This window comes from Lissotriton helveticus, chromosome 5_1 (genome assembly GCF_964261635.1).
Source record: "Lissotriton helveticus chromosome 5_1, aLisHel1.1, whole genome shotgun sequence".
NCBI lineage: Eukaryota > Metazoa > Chordata > Amphibia > Caudata > Salamandridae > Lissotriton > Lissotriton helveticus.
The window spans coordinates 1,042,244,042-1,042,269,034 of record NC_136065.1 but is presented as its reverse complement, the minus strand read 5'-3'; positions in this window follow the sequence as shown (position 1 = coordinate 1,042,269,034).

Here is a 24,993-nt window from a genome sequence, read left to right as displayed (position 1 = left end):
GAACCCATGATCTGGAACAACATCCCTGTATGGTTGTATACTGGAACCACTGCCTTAAAGACACGGTCCGAACAACAAATGCGTCTTTACAATGCACTTCGCCACCAAGACATGGAACACCCTCTCCATCCGCCTACGGCAGACCTTCTGACCTTCAGGAGACTTCTCAAGACCTGGCTCTTCAAACAGTAGCAGCTTCCCCCTCCCCAGCACCTTGAGACCCTCACGGGTATGTAGTGCGCTTTACAAATGCGTTGATTGATTGATTGATCTGTTACCACTTCCCTTAGGGAAAGCACTGGAGTTGGAATACTATAATTTACTATTCCAACTCCAGTTTGTGCAACAGTAGGGAAAGATCAATCACAACAATGCTTTCCTTAAGGCAAGTCGTTGTAACGGCTTGCATGGTAAAGGAATGCGTTGTAAAGATGCATCCGTGGTTCAGACCATGCTGTTAAGGCATAGCGTAGTTCTAGCACGAAATAAAGGTTGTTTCTCTCCTGTGTCCATCAGGAGTGTTCCAACAGTGAACCAATTTAGGAGAGTTGAAGTCTCACCTCTTTAAGGAACACTACATCACAGTGCAATAACCATCCACAACTCTGCTTCCTCCCTGACTTACGATATAGAAATACCATATTCATACATATATACATGAATACTTACATTATGAGTGGAAGATCTAGGTGTAACTGCTTCAGAAAGTGGTGGAGGAGCAGCAATCACACCAATATTGACTTGATGCCTAGAGGGAAAAATAAATTTAGGGACAATATTTTTTAAGAGAGAGAAAAATGTCTACAATTAATTTAAAAAGTTGTCCTTTTCTAATCCTAGACTAGTGTGTTTTATGCACATTCAAAAACACAAAACGGGTAAGGCAACAGTTTGTTTTGTGAATTCTACAAACTTGGGCTTGTCCTATAAGACAGTTGTTTGGGAATACAAAGTTGAGAATACCCCAAAAGGCATAACTAGAAGACAGAGTTGGTCTTGAATCAATCAATCAAAAGCTTTATTCGATCATTAAAAGAAATAACCATAAAAGCTCATCATAAAATCAATAATATAAAAACAATAATAAATAGCAAATCCAGATTAAGTTAATATAAATAAAAATATATTTAAAATAGATGTCTGGTAGTCTAAAACAAATTAGTCTATCTGCGTTAGAGGGAAAATTTAAGAAATGCACAAACGGACACACACACCTCAGGTGTGGGGAGTATCTGTAAATATAATAACACAGAGATGCATCTAGTCAACAGGGCGCTCCTAAGTAATATTATTAAAAACCTTTTAATGTAAATACAATAACATTTACATAAGATACAAAATGTGCCAGGGTTTGCAGGGAATGGTCATTGCAAGGGTAAATAAGGATAGCTTTTGGGTCAAATTGACCCAAGGGAAAGGAGAGCGGACATCTCATTATTCCAAACCTAAACCTGGTCAGGAGCATCTTTTCCCCAGTATTAGACACAATGTCAAGGTACAGTTCCAAGCTTGGAACGGTTTAGATCAAAAAGTAGTCTTTGTTAGCAGGCTTCCTTCATTTGACCGACTCTTTTTCTCATTTCCGGGCTTCCATAACGTTTGTTTTAACCCAGCATTTGTTCGCTACAGGTAGATTGTCAGGGTTTGAAATAATAGCTGGTGTTCCTAGCTGATTGCAGACATCCTTAACCTTTTCCATGCTAATGACAAGGTGAACTCGTCATGAGGCACACTGGAGCTGTGCTCATGACAAGGTCAACTCGTCATGTATAATGGGATTATCAAACTTCCAGCACAGGAGGGGAAAAGCCTTAGCAGCCAAGGTGTTTATACCTTAACCACTGGATATAGTGACCCCTATCACATGAAAGGCAATCCATTATAGTCAGTGCTTGAAATGGAAAACTAGAAGTGCAGGTACTCTATACCAGAGTACCTGCTTGTTTCTGAGAAGTGCCGGTACTCTCTAAATAAAGGTATTGCATTTCTCTTGAGAAGTGACGGTTCTCTCTCTCTCAAAATAAAAAAAGTGCCGGTACTCCGTACCGGCTGATTATAATCTCCTTGTTAGAAAAAGCCTCCGGGTTACACCAGATAGAACACCACAGCATTAGAGGGGCCACATTAATACAGTTCTTTACATTGGGTAACCTCAGTTTCTTCATGAACTGCATACGTTGGAGACCTAAGTGGAACACCAAGAACATGCCTGCAAACTCTATTTTCCTCGTTCTGCAGACATTTGATAGCTTTAGAGTTGGTCTTAATCTAAGATATTTGTAAATTACTCTTTTTCATAAATTGGGCATCAGAAGTGGTTAAAAGGAAGGGGAAATAATTTACAGATTGTAAAACAACCCTATTTAAATTATAGTGATTGTCAGTATGAGGCAGAACAATATGGAAATAAATAGTACATATGCAGAGGTTATTTATTGCCACGGTAAAAATTGGGGCGGGTCATGACTATGACTCGCAATAGTGAATGTGCCCAAAATGAATGTGTGTCCGTCCTCATGTAACGTAACTGGTGCTATGTAAAGCGCTCTGATACCTGATTCGGTTCGGGTCTAGGTCGCGCTATATAAAACTCTTCAAAAAAATAAATAAATAAATAAAAAATAGTTGAAGCCTCAAATGGGTGAAGATGTCACTCCCATCCTTTGCAATAAATCACATTTTACTTGATGGAGATCTGTATATATGGAACATACCATGATATTGCGCATTTGTATATCTCATAAAAAGGGTATTGACACAAAACAGTGTAGAAGGGGTTAAACATGTACAGTTCCATGTAATTACATGGAAGGGGCCTTGTTACTATTAGCAGTTACCTTCCTGTAAAAAGCCAGTGTAACATGCAATATGTGAAGTAGAAAACCGCGTTTTCTCGTTTGAATTTCTCTGTACTGTGGTCGTAATATGGGATTTGACCTTTGCACTGTGGTGATGAGTATTTCAATGTGCATATTGATAGTACTCTTTTTCTAAATAAAGTGTACTATGGTACATTTAATTTCACTTTCATGACAAACAAATGTAGATTTAGAAGTTTTATAATAATGTAATTGAATATGGGCAATTCTGATGTTCTATGTGGCATATTTGCTGTTACGAGCCTTCTGCTCATAATTATTTAAACAATAAGAACCGCGCCCAGAAGCTGCTATAAGTGAAACGTGGCCTTTCCCTTCTGTTGTTTCCATGTATTTCAAGGATAGGAGATTAGATATGACAAGTTTGAGGGATTTTTGATTTATTATATGCTTGTAAAATAGAACATTTCTTCTCATTTTGGGAATGTTACTTTTTAATGAACTGTCTAGCCCTCCCCACACATACATGTCAGCTGCTGCATCTGGATTGCCTTCAGGATGGATGCTTCCAAATAATGCCCAGTGCCCATATCTTCCGATCACAGGGGAGGGAGGGAGAAGCTCCTAACCACTACAGAAACCACCTAAGTGAAATATCAAGAATTGTTGAACAAAAAATATTATGCAGGGAAGCATTGATCCACATGAGTCAGTGGAAAGGTTCATGCTAGAAGGGGGAGTCTGTGTGGATGGCATTAGTGCAGCCTGGCTGGAGGATGAGAGATAATGTAGGGGCAGCAGAGGGGGGAGCTCAGATATTCCATTTTACTCAGCTGATTCTGCAAAAGCATTAATGGCTTTCTGTCATTTCGAAGCATGACTTGTCATCCCTGCAGCCTTTGTGTCCCTAGGATATAAGCCCAGTGATTCAAATTTGCTTGCGTTTGTTTGATGTGGAACGCCTCTTGTGCGACCGCCACTGAGGGAAGAGTGGGTCTGTGTGCCGCGGTATGTTAGCAGTAGAAGGACACCAAACACTGCCCATATCCCTGGTTTGTGGAAAGGTAACTCTTCTTCCTGGCTGTGGCTCTGCTGCCTCCAGTAATCCAGGCAATACCAAATCAATGGTTCATTCGCCACAAGTTAATGCTAAACAGGTGATTGATGTACTTACAAATGAGAGCTCTTGGTTGCTTTACACGTGTTATTTTAAGTGCAGGAACTCTACGTCCTCGAACTAGAAATCTTTTGAGAAAGACAGCCCCAGGGTATGGGGTATCCGGGGTTCAAGAAATGTAGTATAGGAGAAATTTGCAGCACCCAATAATATGTTATGTTAAATATACTTCTATAGCGCACGTCTACTCGTAGGTGTCTTGGCGCTTGCGGGTCATGAGCTACTAAGCTAGAGCATTACTGATTCCTAAATAGCAAGGTCTAAGTTCTATTCTGAAAGCAAGGAGGGTGGGTATGGATCTAAGATGCAATGGGAGGGATTTCCACAGCTTTGCTGTGCTTTTAATGAAACTACTTTCTCCCCATTTGACTTTCCTGATTCTTGTGGTGGTAATCAATTTTGCATTGGTTGAAAATAGGCTAAACATGAGCACATTTCTTCTGCAATTTTGGTCTTTCGGCTCCACATTTTATCGCTGCTAATTTCCACTTTTGGTGATATTCAGATCTGAAGGTTTCTGCAGCTTTACCCTGAGTTTTCTGATGAAGTGATCATGTTCCCTACTTGTGTGACTCTTCAGGGGAGGGGTTTGAAGTCTTGACATGTAACAGCGACCTCCACCTGCATTAAATCTGTGTTTGTCTTGGTACTTTGTTTAAGATCATGCTTTTCTGCGTGCATTTTCATAGCCAGTTACATATTAATGTTGAACTCGATCTTCTCCTTGCACCTTAGTTCACTTTGAGCTCACCTTCTTTTCCTTTTCTCCATGCTCCACCATGATGTAGAAGAAACAAAGGAGGTTTATGTCAGTGGGTCTAGGACCCTTAATAGTTAGGAAAGTGTTTTCTCTGCAAAAGTCGACTGATGAAGAACAGCTCATAAATGTGCTCACTCTAGATTTTATGTGGGAATGATACAGTCCAGGAAGGACACTCTATATGATAGGACCTTCGCGTGAGGATGAACCAATCCTTACATTTTTGCTTGTCTTTTCGTTTATCGTGTTACATATGGCCCGTGAGTGTGTAGTAACTACCATGGCAATCTAGCTTGTCTCGGATTCACATAACCTTGGTGATACGCAAAGATGATTTCTCACCTGAGTCTAGTGTGCATGCACTTTAATACTGTTAGTAGAGCGGGTTCAGCACTGTCAACGTTTGATGCACGGATTTCATCTACCAATAGGAATTCCCCAGTGTGAGTTTGTGACATGAGAGAATTCACGTTTCAGATATGGCTCTGGGATTGCACTCTGACCTTTCCCTTTCTTTTTGATCTCACCACACTCTCTTCAGGTTGAAGGAAGGATCTAGTTTACCAAACTATTTAGTGTGAGGGGATGTGCTCTCCTTGTTAAACTCGTCGGTTGTGTCTGGCATGTGTGTCTATGGTGACCTGTGTTCTTGTCTTGGCTTCAGCCTGACAATGCTATCTTGAAGTGAGGTAGCTTGGATGGATCCAGGCTAGTGTCTTCTCCTTCATGTTGCAGGCACACTTCTCACTTCTGCTTGTAGACTTGATTCTTGGTCAGAGTTTGGGAAGTTAACAAGGTTTACATTAACCACAGAGCAGAGCCGAGCATAGAATTGGAGTTTAGCAGTTATGCCATTCCCCTAGAGCACTGACCACCTTAAGATACTACTGTAGTGTGCATGGGGTATTACAGGTTTCAGGGTGTAATTAGAAAGTGAAACACGTTTTGTGTATCAGTGATATATAATAGCAAGATGTTGGACCTGGCTTGTAGAAAAACGTGCAGAGGGTAGTTTCGGCGTAGCTTAACCGCATGCGCGCTAGCGGTTTTCCCGCTGCACGCTGCGATTAAAAAAACCTGCGTTACGTGACGAGCTCAGCTCGTCATCCGCGTAGCGCAGGTTACGCCCATGACGAGCTGAGCTCGTCATGAGCGTAGAAGGGGTTCACTGGATACAAATTCTGTAAGGCTAAAACTGATCTTAAATATTAACATAAGAATAGAGATATCCTTATCATTAATAATATTTAGGATTTTAGTATGGTTGTCTCTCACCCAAGTGACAAAGAAACAAGATCGGTTTCACAGCAAATCTTTGATTCTAACTAATTGCTAAGACATTTCTTTTATGATTAAAAGTCCTCTCTACAAAGCGAATTCTTCTTCGGCTGGAACATTTTCTGTAAAAGAATCACATTGTATTCCACATGTCCGAAGTGCTATCTGAAAACTATTGGCTGTTCTAAGACTATGGACAAGTATCAGATGAGCTAACCAAGCACTCTGATTGGCAAACATATTTCAGCACTTTTTATCGTAGACTGGAGCTTTTCTTATGCTTTAGGAAAAGTGCTTTACATTTGCACTGCTATTAATCAGGGAAACAGCATACATTTTGTAGTATTGGTTTCATGCTCTGGAATCTGTTTGTTTAATAATTTGCACTTTTCGTAGCAGTTTATTTAGAAGACCTTAAGGCAGAGTTTTTTTTGTACTTGATAGGAACCAGCATTAGAAGGTCTTGCGGCACTGTCCGGCACGTGACTAGGTGACCCGCAGTTTTTCCAGGACCCTCCAACTTGCCTAAGGGGTATTGTTCTGCTCACCCTGGGGTGGAATCGTTACCCTGCAACCATTCAGGTGCAGTATCATGCATATTGAGTGGCCATCCTTTATTAGAAAGGAGGTCTCATGCCCCTCAGGAGGCGAATAATCACTATTTCTGGTCCTGATGAAGTGCTGACTAACCCTTTGGGCAATCAAGGCACGAAACATGTCAACCTCACTTTGCTGAGAGCTATCTAGGTACATTGGAACAGGACGATAGCACCACTGTTTTTATTTAGTCCAGGTACCCTTACCACATAAAAAATGTTTTTAGGACATCAGCGTCTATTTTAGAGACACCTCTCTTCACGCGACACACTTTCAAACAGCCCCCTCTCATCCATTCACCTAAACAGTGAACTCAGATCAAAAGATGTCCAACAAAGAGCACCCAGGTCCATCATGCATTGCTGTGTTGTCCAGATGAGGAGCATACAATGATGAAGCATGACACCCTAACAGGTGTATGAGGGCATTAAGATCTGATCTTGGGGTCTTCCTGCGACAACAGTACTAGCCACATGGTCTCACCACTTTGTGACCACTCGGCCTATGAGGAACTACTCCTATTTTGATGGTCACATGGATTTTCAACTTAATCAACTGGGGAATGGTTCAGCATCCCCATTATTGATAGAAGTTCTAGAATGAGATCTCCAAGGGAGGAATCATTCGTTTCTGAACTCAGTTGGAGACTCAGTCCGATCAGCTGCAGGCATCGATATTTCAGAGAGGCTCTTTCATCTTTGGCAATATGTACCCCTACAGAATAGTGACAATCTCTAGAAGTGAAAAATGAATCTCTACTTGATGAAGTTCTTCCTTTACGGTTAATGGCAGACAATAATGTTCTTTGAAAAACATCTTTTTTGAAAAAGGTTGCACCCCTCACCCACACCTGGTAGTATCATAGGGGATCTCTTTTGGCAGCTCCAGTTTTCGCTTGGTAGGCTTATCCAGAGCTGTTATGTGGGAGCAATTATTTGAAATGTAAAGGGGCGTTAAGAAATAAAGCTGTATTTAGAAATGGGCACTCATTACTTGGTTGTCCAATGTTACAACTGAATGGCATTACTTCATTACCAATTATAACATTTTTACAATACTTCAGTAGAATGCCTTGCTACCGTAGGGTAGTGTCCAGCTGTATGCTTTAAAGCAGCATACGAATGTCATCACACCTCAGACGTCATGCGTAAACAACACTGCACTGATGTGGCGGGGGAGACAAGCAATAAGTCCCATCATCTAAAAATACATTTGTCCTTCGCAAATCGGATGTAAAGCAGAGACCGAGAGGAGGCGGCCAGGTTCAAGGATCACAAGACTTCATACAAGGTTCCACCGTTCGAGTTTTTACCCCATACCACTTGGGAAGTAGATAGGCTTGTGGTCCCCCTGGCTCTAACTACCGAATGGGCGAAAGTTTTAATAAATGGCATTAATTACATTACATTCTTTACAATAGGGCAGTCCCCTGTGCCATTCATTATTGGGACATAGGACACTTAATAACGATTACTAAACTCTATGTACAACTGGGATGAGACAATTCAAGATCCTACCAGAGTGCCCCAGAATAGGATCTGAAATGAGGGTTAACTGTTATTGACATTACACATAGATTAATTTACAGGAGCCTCCTGCTCACAAAACTACAATAAAAAGGGAAAAACTGAAGGGACACAGAATACACTGATTATGATAATGTACAATTCCATTTGACATTTGTTGATAACTTTGTTATTTGATGAGCCGCCAGCTAGGACTTCTTGTCCAGCAATTACAACTTCACAACATGGCAGCAGCCAAGCACTATTCTCGGATCCCCAAATCGTGATCACGAAAGGAGGGTAAGGGCAGAACCTAGAGATTAGTGACAACCTAGTTGTATATTGCAGAGAGATAACAAATCTTAATATAATTCACATACCGTAGTCAAGTTCGTATGTACCAGTTTTTGCAACAGCACAAATACTGGTTGGCACAGGGTACGTGGGAGGCTCCACTCTCCAATCACCAATAGATCAGGGCTGCCAAAGTATAGGTGAGCATTAGTGTGCACCAGGCTTACATCACTCTTTCTCCACTGAGTTTGACACATGTATGGTGGTGTAATTTGGTGGGAGGTATTGAAACATTGTGTAGTGTCTCACAGTGACTGGAACAGGTTCATAGTCCTCATTATGGTAAACTGGATTGTGTTTATTTTTCTGATTTTTTTACTGGATAATTTACCAGCAAAAGGAAGAAAATGACAGATGGGTCATTCTGTCATTTTCCTACACCACTCAGAGGAACATTATAGGATTGGGCAAAAAACAAGAAGAGTCATATAGGACCTGATGAAATTGTATTGCTGTAAACAAACTTTAGGTAGGCTGAAACATTTGGGCCTGTTACAGGAGTGAGGGAAGTATTATACTCAATATAACACATCCCATTCCTACTGTGATTTTAGTCTTGTATGATATAGGGCTAACCGCTAATAAAGTATCCCTATTGCCCTGGTTCAATACATTTTTATTTCTTCAGGACTCTTCACATGTGAAATATTGCTCCCACTTAGGAGCTCTGAATGAGTCCGCCTAGCACTAATTGGTGCTGGGGAAGGAGCACTCATATGATGAAGTATGCCACCTACTGTGGGTCAGGAGTTGCCTCCTTTTACAAAAAGGTTGTTTTTTAGAGAACAATATTATCAACACTAACCATATAGGAGGAGCACAGACAACTTCAATGGATCACCATGAACAATGGAGGCACAGGGCTTGTCAGGAGGCCAGGCTCTGTGATTCACCTTCACTACATACAGCTCAAACCTGTGCTCAGCAGGCTTGGACTTCCATGGAGGTTTCGGCATAGGGCTTGGCCACCACCATTTCTGCTGCCAACAGCCTAAGGCCATGTGCAGTGGAGTTTGGCCATTGGTGGTCCTTTTGGAACAGGGTCTGGCTACACAGTCCCCAGTACTGACAGGGAACAGGATCAAACCATAGGTCATGATCTGAGGTCAACCCCTGCTTCACATGGCTAAACGCCATGTAGTGTTAGGGAAAGGTGCCTACTACATGTTGTGTATAAGGCCTGGGGACATACACACACAGTACTGGCAGGCAGGTTACCCAGCCATTCTATTCCAGCCACAGTCTGTCCGCAGTCATGGTTAGCAGTAAAGGGTGGTTGAGGTCCATCAAACAGGTTTATGTGGAATATGATGAAAAACCTCCGAAATTCACTGACAAAAATTGCAACATTTACTGAAAGAACCCACAAAGTGCAGTTTTAGTTGTAAACCAAAATCAAAAATCTACTTGTTTGCCAGCTATGGTTCAGCAAACTAACCATAACTTTTGTCTAGTCATGCACTGCTTTAAACGTCATATATATTCTCACTTAGTACATGGAAAATGCCATTTTAGATGACATCACTCTATTCACAAACAACATCGTTGATATAATATCTGATGTCATCAATGATGACGTCATCCATGTTACTGCTATTGACATTATTTTCATTTTTTTAATGATGTGAATGACAAATTTAGATATTTATATTATATGCAATACAAGTGCTGGAAAGTTGCCCTTCTTGCAGAGTTACTCAGGATTTTCTGCTTTTTCTTTAAACTCTATTTTCGTTGGTTGTGGAACTCTGTGAACTTTACCTCTGGTTAGCAGGGGTAAAGACTCGTGCCTTCCCTCGCAAAGTTGTTAAAGTTGGTGCAGGCATGAAGGGCACATTCAATGTGTTTGCAAGTCCCTTCTAGATAGTACCATCTGAACGCAAGTTCTACAAGTTAAATACTACTTGTGGGCAGCAGCACTCATTGTGCCATCCACTACAGTAGCACTGTAACACGTGTTTACTGGCCTGCCATTCCAGCCAGCTTGGTTGTGTTGTTTTGAACTGCCATTTGGACTTTCAAAAGAAGCCTTTTGCTAGGCCTAACCCTTCCTCATTAATACTTATAATCACTCCTAAGGTAGGCCTTAAAGGACCATAGGAAAGGGTCCATGCATTTGAAAAGAATGACATGCATATTTGGAGGGTTTTCACAGCCAGAATAGATAAAACCTTAAAGTCTTAGCTCACTGTGACAAGACTGGCTCTCCCATAGGTCAATACTGTATTACTCTATCACTGTTAGTTAGTGCTAAATTCAGTTTGGGAGCAGCTAGAAATATGTGTTAAGGACTAATTTTAATAATAATTTAAAATCAAACCTAATGGTCAAGTCTGATTGTATATTACTGTTTTGGAATTTACACTTTTAGAAAGTTGTCATTTTCTTGCCTAAAACCAAAAGTCTTTCATGCCCTTGTCTGTTTGTCACTGACCCCGATGGCTCCCCTGTGGTGAGATGTGTATTGCTCACAGGAAGCGGAGGAAGGGCTCTGGGTGTGTGGAGGAGTACTCCTTCTTTGACAGGATGGCCTGAGGGTCTGTGCCCAGACCCCTTCCTATGCTTCAAGGGATGCCTACCTTGTCCCTGGCAGATGAAACCCACACCTAAGCCTTCCTCCCTTTTGTGTTTCTATTCAGGCTGCTGAAAAACCCAGGGGGAGGACAAGAACTAACCAGAACTGGTTTATGAGAGGGACAAAGACTTGTTCTCCACAGACAGACTGGCCATAAATGTAGACCCCCACAGGCCTCTCCTCTGAGACCTCCTGGACCTGTGAATAATCAGATGAAGGATTGCCCTGCTGTTTAAAGAACCTGAAGGAAGATGAAACTGCTTGCAGAATCAGAATCAGAATCAACAGAATTTGTATAGCGTGCTACTCACCCGTTAGGGTCTCAAGGCGCTGAGGGGGGGGTCGCTACAACCAGGTCTTGAGTTGTTTCCTGAAGGAGAGATGGTCCAGGGTCAGCCGTAGGTGAGTGGGGAGGGAGTTCCATGTCTTGGCTGCCAGGTAGGAGAAGGATCTTCCTCCGACGGTGGATTTGCGGATTCGTGGGATGGAGGTGAGGGCGAGGCTGGCGGAGCGGAGCTGGCGGGCGGGTGTGTAGAATGTGAGTCAGCTGTTGAGGTACTTCGGGCCCGTGTCGTGGAGAGCCTTGTGTGCGTGGGTGAGGAGTCTGAACGTGATCCTCTTGTTGATGGGGAGCCAGTGCAGGTCTTTCAGGTGGGCAGAGATGTGGCTGTGGCGAGGGATGTCCAGGATTAGTCGTGCTGAGGCGTTCTGGATGCGCTGGAGTCTTTTCTGGAGTTTGGCTGTGGTTCCGGCGCAGAGGGTGTTCCCGTAGTCCAGCCGGCTGGTGACGAGGGCCTGGGTGACCGTCTTCCTGGTTTCAATGGGGATCCATCGGTAGATTTTTCAGAGCATGCGCAGGGTGTTGAAGCAGGAAGACGAGACGGCGTTGACTTGCATGAACCCAGGACCCCAGAAGGGATACCAAGGATCAGTTGGCTGACTGCCTGTTTGAATTACAGGGATGCAACAAGGTTCCAGAGGCCTTTTCCCTGGTCCAGCTGCCCACTACCACCTGGAGCTGGCCTGTACCCTGCTAGCCTCTGCTGGAATGAGACCAAACCACCAATTTGTGCCCCTTGGTCCTGGACCATAAGCCAACCTTCTAGTGTACTCCTCCTGTCCTCTAACTGCAAGAATTGGGATTTAGAAACTATTCACCAACTTTCTATCTGGAGAACTAATGGAAACCAGAATCACTGTCAAAGTCACAGCTGTCAGCCTTGGATTATCAGCCCACCTCAGCATGTTGGTTTGTCCCGCTGAAGTCGATCTGACTTCCAGAAAAGATTATAAGCCCAAATATAGAGGGCATCATTAGGGCCGACATAGAGCAGCATCTGATCGACGTTGAGGCCTTCCTGGGCATGCCACTTTGGACTTCGTCCACTTCCAGCTCTCCGGTATTCATCGATGACATCATTGGGACATTCTCTTCAGCAAACAGCTGTCTCCGTGCCGCACTTTGAATCCAACTTGCCCCGCTGAAGACTCGTCAGTGACCACTTTATCTCAATAAAAGTTTCGAAGTCAGAAGGTAAACTTTCCACCGTGATGAACCAGGTCCCTGTCTCCGACCATTGCTCCATTGTAGTCAATCTTAATTTTTGACTTTGACCTTGTCTAGCGTGACCAGATAACTGGTTGCAGCTTTGTCCCTTTTGCTTTTTTAACTCAAAATGTATAAATTCCTATCTCTGCTTCTACTTAATGGAATTTTGTTGTTTTGGTGTCACTTTATTTACTAAAATGTACTTTATTTTTCGAAATGAGTTGAGCTTTTTCTTGTGTTGTTTTCATTTTAGTGCGTATGCAGGACTCACATACTTTACACATTGCCTCTAAGTTAAGCCTGACTTCTGTGTGCTACGCTACCAGAGTAAGCAAAAGTTTACTTAGTAGCTTTAGTTGTAGTGACTCACCGTAAATTTTATTTGACATGGGTTCTCACCCCCTTCAACTAATACTCCAACTTTCTAAAGTGAGGAAAATCTATTTTAGTTATTTCTGATGTTTTGGAACTACCGTTTTTGTGATAGTATAACTTAATACAAAAAACTAATGGGCCTGATGTGTAAGGAGATTGATTATGAGTGACGGTTGCATTGCACTAAACAGGGAGGAGCAACAGCCACTACGATCTGATAACCTGATGGAGTAGCAGCAGATGAGCTGCCAGGTTTAGGTTTGAGCTGGCTGAGACTCCACCAAATGAAATCTAGTGGCCCACACCTACCTGCAAGTGGACTGCAAGTTTGGTGGGTAAAAGCACTGTTGACTTATTGCAGTGATCATGCTGAGTTAAACAGTAAATGACTGACTTTGTCTTCTATGATTTCGAATTAGGTTAGTACTTTCAAATCAGTCAGTTTCAGGAAATCGTTATTAGGGAAAGTCATTAATGGGTGCAGGATCCTCCATCCTTTAAATTGTGATTTTAAATTATCTAAATTTCAATAATGTATATAATGTTCTATTTTTTTATGTGCCTTTACAGTTTTGCTAAAACCGAATAAAGATTATTATTACTACTATAGATCAGTCAGGATTCGTGGTCTCCCTATCATTTCCAAGTGGTAGTTGCAGTTAAATAAATGTTTTTTTAATATAATTGAAAGCTGCAGTAAGGTTAGGTGAGTTACAGTACAGATCTACACTAGAGAATTGATGGCTAAAATAAATTTATATGAATTATATGATTAAAAGCTATTATTAGGTTATATAAATTAGAAGATCATTGGCTGAAATAAAGTTAGATATATTATGGCTTGACCTCTAACTAAGATCTGTACTTAGAAAAATGCTTGATTGTCTCAAAGAAATTTAAATAAACATATTACACCATGAAATTCACATGGCTCGTCAAATCTTGATTCATCCAGTAGTTTTGCCATCATGTTCCTTAAACATCGGAATTGTATGAAGAAGGAGTAGAGTTTGCCAGGGTTTGCTACAAAAAAGTATGTCTAGACCTCTGCTGTGTGAGCCAAGTGGGAAGAGATTTTAAAGCATGTGACTGCTTGCATTTCCCTGAATATGGAGTGTATATAAAAGCTGAAGGCTCAATCATCAGATGGAAGATTTGATCTAATGATATCAGATTGGGCACAAACCAGAACAAATTTATTTCTGGCTGGGGCCTGACTCAGAGTTTGGTAGTCAATCCTCAGATTTTGAAAGGGAATGATGAATCGAGAGGAGAATCTACCAGTGGGCATTTCCATGGCCATGATGAAGGGTGTTTTTCCTGATTTACCACTTACTTCAGAGTTGGAGGAGTCACTATTTCCACCCTCTAACCCAGGGCCTGTTTCACCTGTTGAGAAGTGGGTTTGGGAGGAACCCCAATATTACACTTGGAGGGGAGAAAACATGTATTCTGGTGTCAGACGAGATGGCAATCAACTCCTTTGCGGCTCATCAACTATAAACCATGTATTTGACATTGTCATGACTATGTTTTCAGTTAATGATATTACTGACTTTTAACTGGGTTTCCGTATACCAGTGATCTTTAATCTTAGGGATGTTATCCAGATCTCTGGGCCCACTTACCATTGCTCTTCTGATGGACCCTTTCCCACAACTGAGAGGTGATGGGAGTTAACATTACATCAATCAAAATTCAATTAACAGCGTAACCCATTTGGCTACACAATAAGGACCAGGAATAGCTATGGTTAAGAAGGTTTATTGCAAATTAATAATCAAGTTAAAGTACACGACTCTCAGCACCATACTATAATGATATAGAATAAACATTGGGAAACCCAACCTCCTGCAGAAGTTTAAGCGTACCAGTATCAAACAACCAAGGAGTTTAGCCACAGCAATACAAAAGATTAGCAAAAGTGTTTGATGTTCAGAGTAGAGTCTCAGATTTTCTTGTCTATTTATGAGTAAATCTAAATGACCTAAATAGGAGTTTAATCTAAGAATGTGGTTCTGAACCTAAAGAAACTCAAAAAATCAGGAAATTACATAAAGGAAAAGAGAACGGGGAGAATAATTAAGCAGTAAAGTGTCAGCTTTGCTGAAGCTCGGTCAAGAGTATTTTTGTATCAGAGAAATAAGTGTTAATCTAAGCCACACTCAGGAAAGAATCAAAGTAAGCATAGAGGTCTAAATCTGACAACGTCAAGGAAAAGTGTGGAAAGCATTTTTGAAGAGGTCTGAACGGATCTGCTCTTCAACGGTGTGAATGATAGGTTATATCACAATAGTGTCTTTAGCAACACCCCTTTGCATGCATCATCTGGGGTCCATTGTCTTTCTCTATTCTCATATTGCAGACTGCAACATTCGCAAAGTATCCCACTCTGGACATGAGAACGACATCATCTTCTCACACTCAGGTTTGCTGACAACATTATTGAATAGTCCTTTCAGTTGATGCTCTGGCTCTCCGTGTTTTTTCATCAAGGTCTTGTTTTCAATCTCTCTATATTACTATTACAGTAATGTATCTATTCTTCAACTAACAATGCGTGTGAATACATGCGGGAAAAGTCATGTTAGCAGAAAATGGAAAACTGTATTCATGCAGCATGGAAAGTGTAGGTCTAAAATGTCACTTTAACATGTTAATGCAAGAGCGCACCTTTCATATGTGTGTGCACTTACAAATAAATGTAAAATGCCAGTACATTAGATTCTTATCACATGTAGCATATAGTAAATCTTTCGATAGTCATTTGTAAGTATGGCTAAGAACTCAATTGAAATGAAATATACGTATAACATTAGCGCACATATCACATAAACATTTGTAGTTTCTAAGAGTAATCACTAACCCTGGGCTGCCAACTACGCTACGCTCGTGAAGTTTGCGTAGTTTGTGCTTTCGCGCTACACGAATTGCACGTAGCACAGTGCAAAATCGCGTAGCGTAGTTGCCATTTTTTGCTTGGTCCTCAACGTAAAGTTGGCGACTGCGAGCGAGCAAAATTACATCCCGGCGAGACTTTTTCCTCGTTAGCGATCAGCAATATCAAGTTGGCGATCGCGAACGAGGAAAAAAAAACTCCCGGAGAGATTCTCAACGCAGGGGAGATCAGGTTACTCATTGTGAAGTTCGCGTTGAGAAAGCTGCCGCTCGAGTAAAAATCTACTCGAGTGGCAGAAAACGACAGCTTGAACTGTGCGAGGTGCCATTTTCAATGATTGCACAGTGCGGACAAGCATCGGGCACTGTCCATTCATCGCGAACAGCGCAATACGCAGTTCGCGTAGCGCTACGTGTATCTCATTTAGTGCGAAGTGCAATTCGCGTAGCTACACGTAGCGCAACTACGCAAACTATGCCCAGGGTTAGTAATCAGATTCTGTATAAGTGGGGATGATTTCGTTTCAATAATTGAAACAGTAAATGTCATTTAATGCATTAAGGCACACATTATGTAAATTGAATTTGTTTATATAATGAGTACATATCTACTAAGTAAGGATGGTTTATTAATATCTCATTAAATAGAGTTAAAGCACATAGCTTCAGTAAATTCACTAGTCCTACAGTAAATGCACTCAAGAAATAAATATCAACCGCAACACTTATTTAATATCGTTAGACCACACAAGAAACATATGGTGAGTGCACATTTAGGCTATGAAATTGTGACATGTACAGGTGTAGCCAGTTTTGTGCTACACCAAGTGTCACCAGGTGGCACAATATTAGTGAAAGTCTGGCAATAGACAAAGACCTGCTACAAAAGGGTGCTCTGCCACATTGTCAGCAGCCCCTGCTACCTTATTGTTATAAGCTGTGCATTCAGGGTGTTGAACATAAAGCAGACATCCATGAGTTCCATTATGTCCCCTCTTTAAGGTGTCAAAGGTAGCCCAGTTGGTGACCCCTGTCTGAATAGGCAATCAGTAGGTTATGAAATGAAAGAAAAATGCTCACTTGGCACTTCAAGACATCACATACGATTTTTTTATTTCACTCCCTGAAAAAGAGAAATCACTTACAAAGAAACATTGAAGAAATGTATTAGCATACATGGCAGCACTGGGAACGAAAATGAGATTTAAAGAAAAAAAACATCAAGGGAAATTATTTTTCCTATTAACTTGCATTTGAATTTTTTTATTTACTTACTTATTTATGTAGTGCAGACCGAGTGCTTTACCATGAACAAAGCAGGTATGTTAACTGGGTAGAAATATGGTCAGCATGAGATTAGAGAGGAGCAGATACCTGCATTGCAGTAAAAGTAGTATTAACTGGGAGAAAACTAAAATACAATATTTTTAAATTTCAAAATTGTGAGTCCCCTGAATCCCATTGGCATGTAAGTGTTTGACATCCCAGCAACATGGGAAGAGCAGCTAAGTTGAGACAAGACTTCTTCACTAAAACCACGAACAGAAGCGTGTTGCTTAAAAAAGTATATGTGTGTGTGTATATGTATATATCTATTACACATTCTGTAAAAGAGTGTGTATGCACACTTTTGAAAAAATTTTGTTTGATATTTTTAATACAGTGTACAAACAGCAATAAACATATTGATTGCAACCCCCTTCTAGTATTCCGCAGTTATCACGCGTCTACATTACCGTGTGATCCAATACAGCAGGGTTACAGGAAGTACCCTTCCGTGTTATCCGCCCCCATCCATTTATCCGTGCCACAACATCCCCTCAGTTGCCAATTAGTAAGATCCATCCCCAAGAGTGTCCATCATTTTTTCAATCATCTTGCCTCAATCTGCCAGATCCTCCCCACCTCTATCATCCCTTTGTGCTAGATTCACATGCTGTCATGCTGTTCATCAGCAATCACCCATTCCAGTAGGTGTATTTTCCCTACCAGGACTTGTGAGCCTGCAAAGCTGCCCAGTGAATAGCTATCCGGTGCCTGGCCAACAACAAGCCAAGCGCTGTCATGCGGCTTTTCATTTATTGGCGCTTCTGTTTCTTCAGTATGCCAAGTAGGCATATTCTCACTGACCTCTCTAACCAGAGCGCTTCAAGTCCCTACCTGAATACATTATGCCTCGCAGAGCAACGCATGCGCTGCCCAGGCTTGAGCAAAAAACTAATCAGGGAGTCCCGGCCCTCTCTCCTCCAAGGATAATTTCAGGGTATCCAAATTACCCAACTCCTCTTTCTTTCCCACACCAATAAGTTCAGCATTTGATCGAATCTGAGAAATGTGTGAATGGGTTACATCACATTATGCAGGGCATATAAACATTAAAAGAGAAACACCATTTTGGCCACCTGTATATGGGCCAGTAATAATGCATGTATGCATACTTAAACTAATAATGACCATTGACTTAGCGCACAATAGAAACAGTGCTTCATAATGTCTATAATAAGGTTTCTACCAGCTTAATGATATTAATTTATAAATGTTCTAAGTATGAAGCCTTGTGAGCACTGAGACTTATTGCGAATAGGGCACATGCAGATGTGTGTAGCAGGCATAACTGTATGACCTCCGGGAAACCCAAGAGCCTCTACGACTGCAGTGAACCGACTGCACTTTCTAATTAAGAATCAAACTCATGACCTGCCGATTACACCCAGTCTGCATAGAAGGCACATTAATATCTCTACTTACATTCATAATAGTGGTAACCTGTTGCATGTAAAAAGGCTAGTGCAACAAGGAAAGTCCTTTTCATGTGAAATTGCCTTCAGGACAAGATATTGCTTAAACCTTGGTGAAATTTGCTGGTCGACACATTTTTGAAGTGTTTTGCTGCACATTACGCGCAGTATCTGGGCATCTGTGAGGGCCAGGAGCCTTATACGAGGACCAGCACAGGGTCTGTGAGGGTTCACAGGGGAAGAAATGTAAAGGCCATCTAAGAGCTTTTCCACATTGGGACAAAGATTTCTCAGATCTGGAAAAGATCTCTTCAGTGCTCTGAAAGTCAGCTGAGGGTAACTTATGTTGCATGAGGGTATGTCTGAAGGAGTTTCATAGACTAGGTGCCAATAGAAAATGCAAGGAGAATAACTGATGGGGACTAAGGTCCACTGGAAAGTAGGAGCAGAATATCTGGATTTCTAGTATTTGATGGCTGATGCCTGCTAACTGAAGGCTCACTGGAGTCTTTGGATAGCTCAGATCTAGCTTGGAACCAGAGGAGAACTTGTGAGGTAATGTGAGGGCCAGTTTGGACATGGGAAAGAAGAAAATGTTTTGTGTTGGGAAGATCATGACCTTTTTAACAATGAACTGCGGGTGACTGGGTGCAGGTTGAGGGACTTCAAGAGACAAACAGAAGCCTAAAGATCTGCATGGCCTTAGGAGGGTTGACAGAGGAGTTCTGGAGGAGATTGCGATCCCAGCAACAGGTCACTGGCCCAACCGTCCGAGGAGGCCCATGCCCAACCATCCCTTCTCCATGCACTTCTGGGCCAGGAGGACCTCTGGTATGTCTCCTGCTCATAATCTCTTTCTGACGCACATAGTCCGGGACAGAAGGCTCCTTTAGGATATTCCTGCCCCCAAAACACATGCCTGCATACATTGTTGTAGTTAGAATCAGTGGTGTAACACAAAATAATGGGGGCTCCTGCAAAATGTGATGAGGGGCCCCTGAGTCCTCCATATCTCAGAGATATACATTGGCCTTGGGCTGATTGGGGGTCCCCTTGCACCACAGAGACTTACGCTCCGCCCCTGGTTAGGAGGTTCTCACAGTGACATTTCTCCCTTGAGTGTAGTTTTCTTCTCCCCATGCAATGGCTGTCCTCTGTGAGGGACGTTTGAGAAGGGAGCCCGCCATGCTGCTCTCTCTGCTGTTCCTGTTCTGTTTCTGTGTGAAGTTTGCACCGCTGTGTCCTGTGCTCTAGCATTGCTGTGCATAAGGTACATTCCGTGTTTGGATGGTGGAGTATGCCGTAATGATTATCATGTTTTTCTGCTTTTTTCGCGTTAGCCCCTAAATACCCCTTAATTTCCAACACGCTTCACGGGTAGTGTTGAACGATCCGTTAAACATTTAGCAGCCTTCGCCATTTGAGAGGGACTAGGAAAAAGACTTTTTTTTACCCAGTTAGACCACGGCCTGAAACAGATTGAGGAGCGCTGCTGTGTACCAAATACATCTCCTGCAGTACTGACAATAACACCAATGCCCTGTAGCTACATGTGGCCTACGATGAAAGACAGATGCCAAGCAAAAATCTCTCCTTACAAAACCCCAGGAGCGAGTGGCCTGCAAAATGCCCTGAATAAATCCCACAGCTCTGATACCAGAGTCTAATAGAAATGTATTAAGAAACTCCCCGCCACAATGAACTTTACAAAAGAAATATAAAAAAAAGTGTTTTTCCTCATAGACTTTGAAAGAACATGCATTCGAAACATGAGACTGTTCTCCCCGATTCTTTAATGCATGTTTTTTAATACTTAGGGGGCCATTATGATGTTGGGCGGATTGCCACTGCCCGACGATCGGTGGCGATCCGCCCAACATCTTTCCCTGCCTGCCCTTTAATGACCCCCTGCCATATTACAATGGCGGGGGAAACAGTGGCGGACGGAAAGATCGTCCGCCGATTTACCGCAGGCAGGCAATCGTTACGATTGCCTGTCGTGCGGTCCTGGCCCATAATATGGTGGCGTGCCTAGCAGGCACCGCCCACTATATTATGATGTTGGCGGATTAGGGCCTTTCGATGACGGTGATGCCGCCATGTAAAGGCATGCAGTCTTTTGCTTTGGGGGCCTGTTGCGGGCCCCCGGGGTGTTGGGGGTGCACTTAGGGGGTACCCATGGTACCCCCCTACATTGGCATGCACAAAGTGACAGGCATCGTGTGGTGCCTGTCACGTTGTGCATGTCAATGCACAACATGCCACTTTTACATTGCGGCGGGTGCTGCTTGCAGAACCGCCCGCAGCAAAGCAAAAGATGTGGGATCGACCTCCAGGGTGACAATCTCATCCTGATTGCCCCCGTGGGACCACCGCACCTTTGGTGGCCGTTCCCGTATTCTGTGACGGTGGCCGGCGGAAAAAATCTGCGCGCCATTGTATAGGCCCTTTATGAGAAAAAAAAACAGAACAAAAGGACGTAGAAACTTTATGATTCTAGTTTTAGCACTGCTTATTTTTTAAAAGAATATGCCCAGTTTTTCCTAGTAGCAGCCATTATTGTAGGCCTTGTGCTCAACCAACAGACAATCCCGTCCCTTTATCTCACTCTGGCAGGTTGTTTAACATCCTGCTCACCCCCATTGTACCTGTTCTTTTTCGGTCTTTTGCTTCCTCTTTCTTTCCCCCTGCTGTGTTTTTCTTTTTCTTGTTCAAGGTCAGCATTTCTCAAACTTGGGAGCTGAGTTTTGGCGGGTCTTTAAAGTTCAAGCAATAAATAAAAGCACCTTTAAATTCTATATTTATCCTGTCAGATTTGCTATTCTTTGAAGACCGAGGTCAAAAGTCAGGCTAGGGGCCTGATTACTACGTTGGCGGTCCTACATAGGAGGCGCCAAGCAACGTGGCCAATGCGCCACCCACTGTAGGACTCCCAAAGCCATGGTTCACCCGCACACCACATTAGGAGTTAAATCTGATCTGGTGGGCGGTGCTGCAGCGGTCTGACGGCGACAGTCTATTGGGCTCATAGAAGAGTCTAACATGCAGACAGCTGCTATCAGAGCGCTGATTGCCCCTCCCTCATGGTGAGGCATACATGCCACACCATGCAGGAACTGGGGGTCAAATCCAGGTGGGCACTTCATTTGTGCCACCCCCCCTGCCCCCACCTCCCCCCCCGCCCCGCATTCACTCCCAGGTTCAGGAGTGGCACGAAGCACTATGAGGACTCCCTTTGTTGCCTTTATTACAGCTCACTGACCGCAGTGCGACTGCCGCGGGATCCTGTATTACCGACAGACACAGAGGCCCTGTTGCGGTCCGACCGCCACACTTGTAATACTGTGGGCTGACCCACAGTGTGGCGGGGGTCGAACCGCCACCGCGAGTGCAGCAGTTTGTAGGTATTTGGAATAAGGCCCTACGTCTTTTGACAAATTGTTGTTTAACTTTGGATGGTAAAGGAATGAAAAGAAGCATTTTTTAAAACCATAATAATGGAATAACAAACATAGGTGTGCCATTTAGAAAGAACACTCAAAATCCTTTTTGACTTGGACTATTCTTTAGAATTAGCATTTTTTGAATGAGCCAGTTTGTCATAATATCTCATTTTAACTTCAAATATCCTGCGATCCAGTCTATATTTCAGTTTTTATTTTTAAAATATATGCCTCACTCTGAGTAGTGTAATGGATATACTTTTTTCTGTGGGCAGGTAGTTAAACAAAGATTGTATAGGCGACCCCTACAGCCCTAGTTACAAGTTAAAGATGGGGGGGATCGACAAACAGACCTTACTCTCCCTTTTGCTCTTTAGCAATCCATGGTAAACCTCTTTATGTACATGTGAGATAATAGGTAGGTATGGGCATTACTTACCGGCTGTACAGAGTTTTTGTAATATTAGCAAAGTCTTGCATCGATCCCATTATTGGTGCACTGATAGTTTGCAGTGTTGCCTGCTTCTCAGGCATCTACACCCTGGCACGGTTTTCTCATGCAAACTGAAACCTTTTCTCACCAGAGTTAGCTGGTCTTGAATATGAATGTGCTGCTTTATCGCAAGTTCAATTTAAACAGTTTTCTGTGAAATGTTTAAAATAGATTGACGATGGTCATCTTTTTTTCCCCCAAAGCGACTTAAAAGGCTTGTGAAAGAAACCCAGAAGCAGAACTAATAGTGTGGTGGTACACATTTACATTTTACAACAATTTAAAAAAATCTGCAAGTGAAAACCTTTATGTTTTTAAATGTCCCTTTAAAGGTAGTTTGGGCTGGGGAAATGGGTGGAATTAGCACAGAAAAAAACGATTTAGCGAACGGGAAACTTTTCGCACTGCTGTTCTTGCTCTGCATTTAGCTAGTGCTAAATGTCGCAAGTACGTTTGACATTTGCTACGTTAAATAGACTACACTTTCCAATTAGTTCCAGTGACACCTTGGTATAAATTACTGCGTGGGTGAGTAAAAGGGACCAGGAAAACCAAGCCATTACCTTCAAGTCTCTCTTTCCCACCCTATTCTTTTTTTTATTTTTTATATTTATTTAGTGCAAACTTAGAGGCCGATTAGGATGGCGTACGGATTGCCCCTGCCGGGCTGGCGGTAGCCACCGCCGGCCTGGCGGGGGCAATCCGTCCGCCATCCTTCTTGAAATGACCCCCAGCCACATTAGGATGTCTGGGGGGTCCGCGGCGGACGGGAAGACCGTCCGCCGCTTTTCCGCCGGTAGCCTTTGCGACATTTGCGACAGGCGGAGAAAGTGCGTACATATGGTGGTGGTGTCTGCGAGACACCGCCAACCATATTACGATGCCTGCGTCCTATGCCGGAAAGGCATACGGTCTTTGCTTTGGGGGCCCGTTGCGGGCCCCCAGGGTAAAGTGGGGGTGGGGGGTGCACAGTACAACATGGCAGGCACCGCGCGGTGCCTGTCATGTTGTGCTTTGAAACGCACAACATGCATTAGTAGCATTGCGGCGGGCTGTGCTTTCAGCACCGCCCGCTGCAATGTTAATAATGCGGGATATGCACCTGCCACTGTGGCGGGTGCATCCTAATTCGACTCATGGGACCGCCGCCCTTATGGCGGATGGTCCCTCCCACGACAGGATGGCGGACGGACAAAGTCCGTCCGCCATCCTAATCGGCCCCATAGTCAGGCTGGGAGGGCCTTGGGAACAGTGTAGTGCTTTTCATTCAACAACAGAGATCAGTATGTGTCACAGCATGTAGGCTACAGGACCGAGGGCAGATGCTTGTACATGAAAAAGGGAGCAGGGGGCAAAGGAATCAAAATATACACAACTTCCACAGGTACCATCATTACAATGAGTATACACACTACAAAATGTTCACAATTTACAGAGTTTGCATAGTTAAAATAATTATATTTCAATTACTTTGAACTGGGGGAAGTTAGCCGAAAAGTACAGGGAAGGAAGATGTAGTGAGAAGAATATAGTGTTGAATTCGATTTTGAAGGTTTGGGGGAAAGGGCTCAGATTTAAGTGGAGGGAGTGGCTGTTCAAAGAATGTAAAAGAAAAGGATGAAAAGCAATGTTTACTTAGTTATTCTTTTCTGGTTTAGAGAAGTTTCAGGATTCATTGATTGCTACTGCAGGTGGTACGTTAGGGGTTAAGTGAAGAACAGTTTGATTGCTAGGTGGCAGGTTTTTAAGATGATGCCCTGTGATAACAGGAGCTAGTGAAGGTTCATGAGTTTAGGGAGTATTGCTGAATCATTCTGTGAATAGACTAGCTGTGGTCTGGGAGGCCTGGGAGGCGTGAGTTACTTCCATTAATATGGAGTAATAGGAGGGCTTGTACTGTGGTGTATGCCTTTGGGGTTCTAAGGAAGGGGTTCGTTTTGTGCATGAGGGAGTTCTGGGGCTAGGGGGGCCTTGCATCTTTTTATTGACAGTCCTTACAAAGTGAGATAGGTCCTACTTCAAAGGCAAGAAACCTGGTTCCTTTGCATAGACTAATAATATAAACATGGGGATAATGCCTATATCATATATGTATTGTATTGTAATCATATAATGTTCACTACCCCTAACAAGGCGCCGAAGGGTTTTATTGGCGAGTAGCACGCTACTCCGGAACCCAAAAAGGATTAGTGGTGAATTAGAATGGGCAGATATGAAATTCTTTTTCTCATGAATATGTTGTGGGGAGGCACTCCGAAAGTAGAGATTCATAACAGGAATGAATCTCCCCTCACTTCCGGGGTGTCAGGTTGCCTAATGCGCGCATGCCGTATATTAGTAAGAATATCTGTGGGGGAGGAAGTCATGCGTTGTACCAGTGGGCTGTGTCTCAGTATCAATTGCACAGTCCATCTGCATCTGTTTAAATCTGC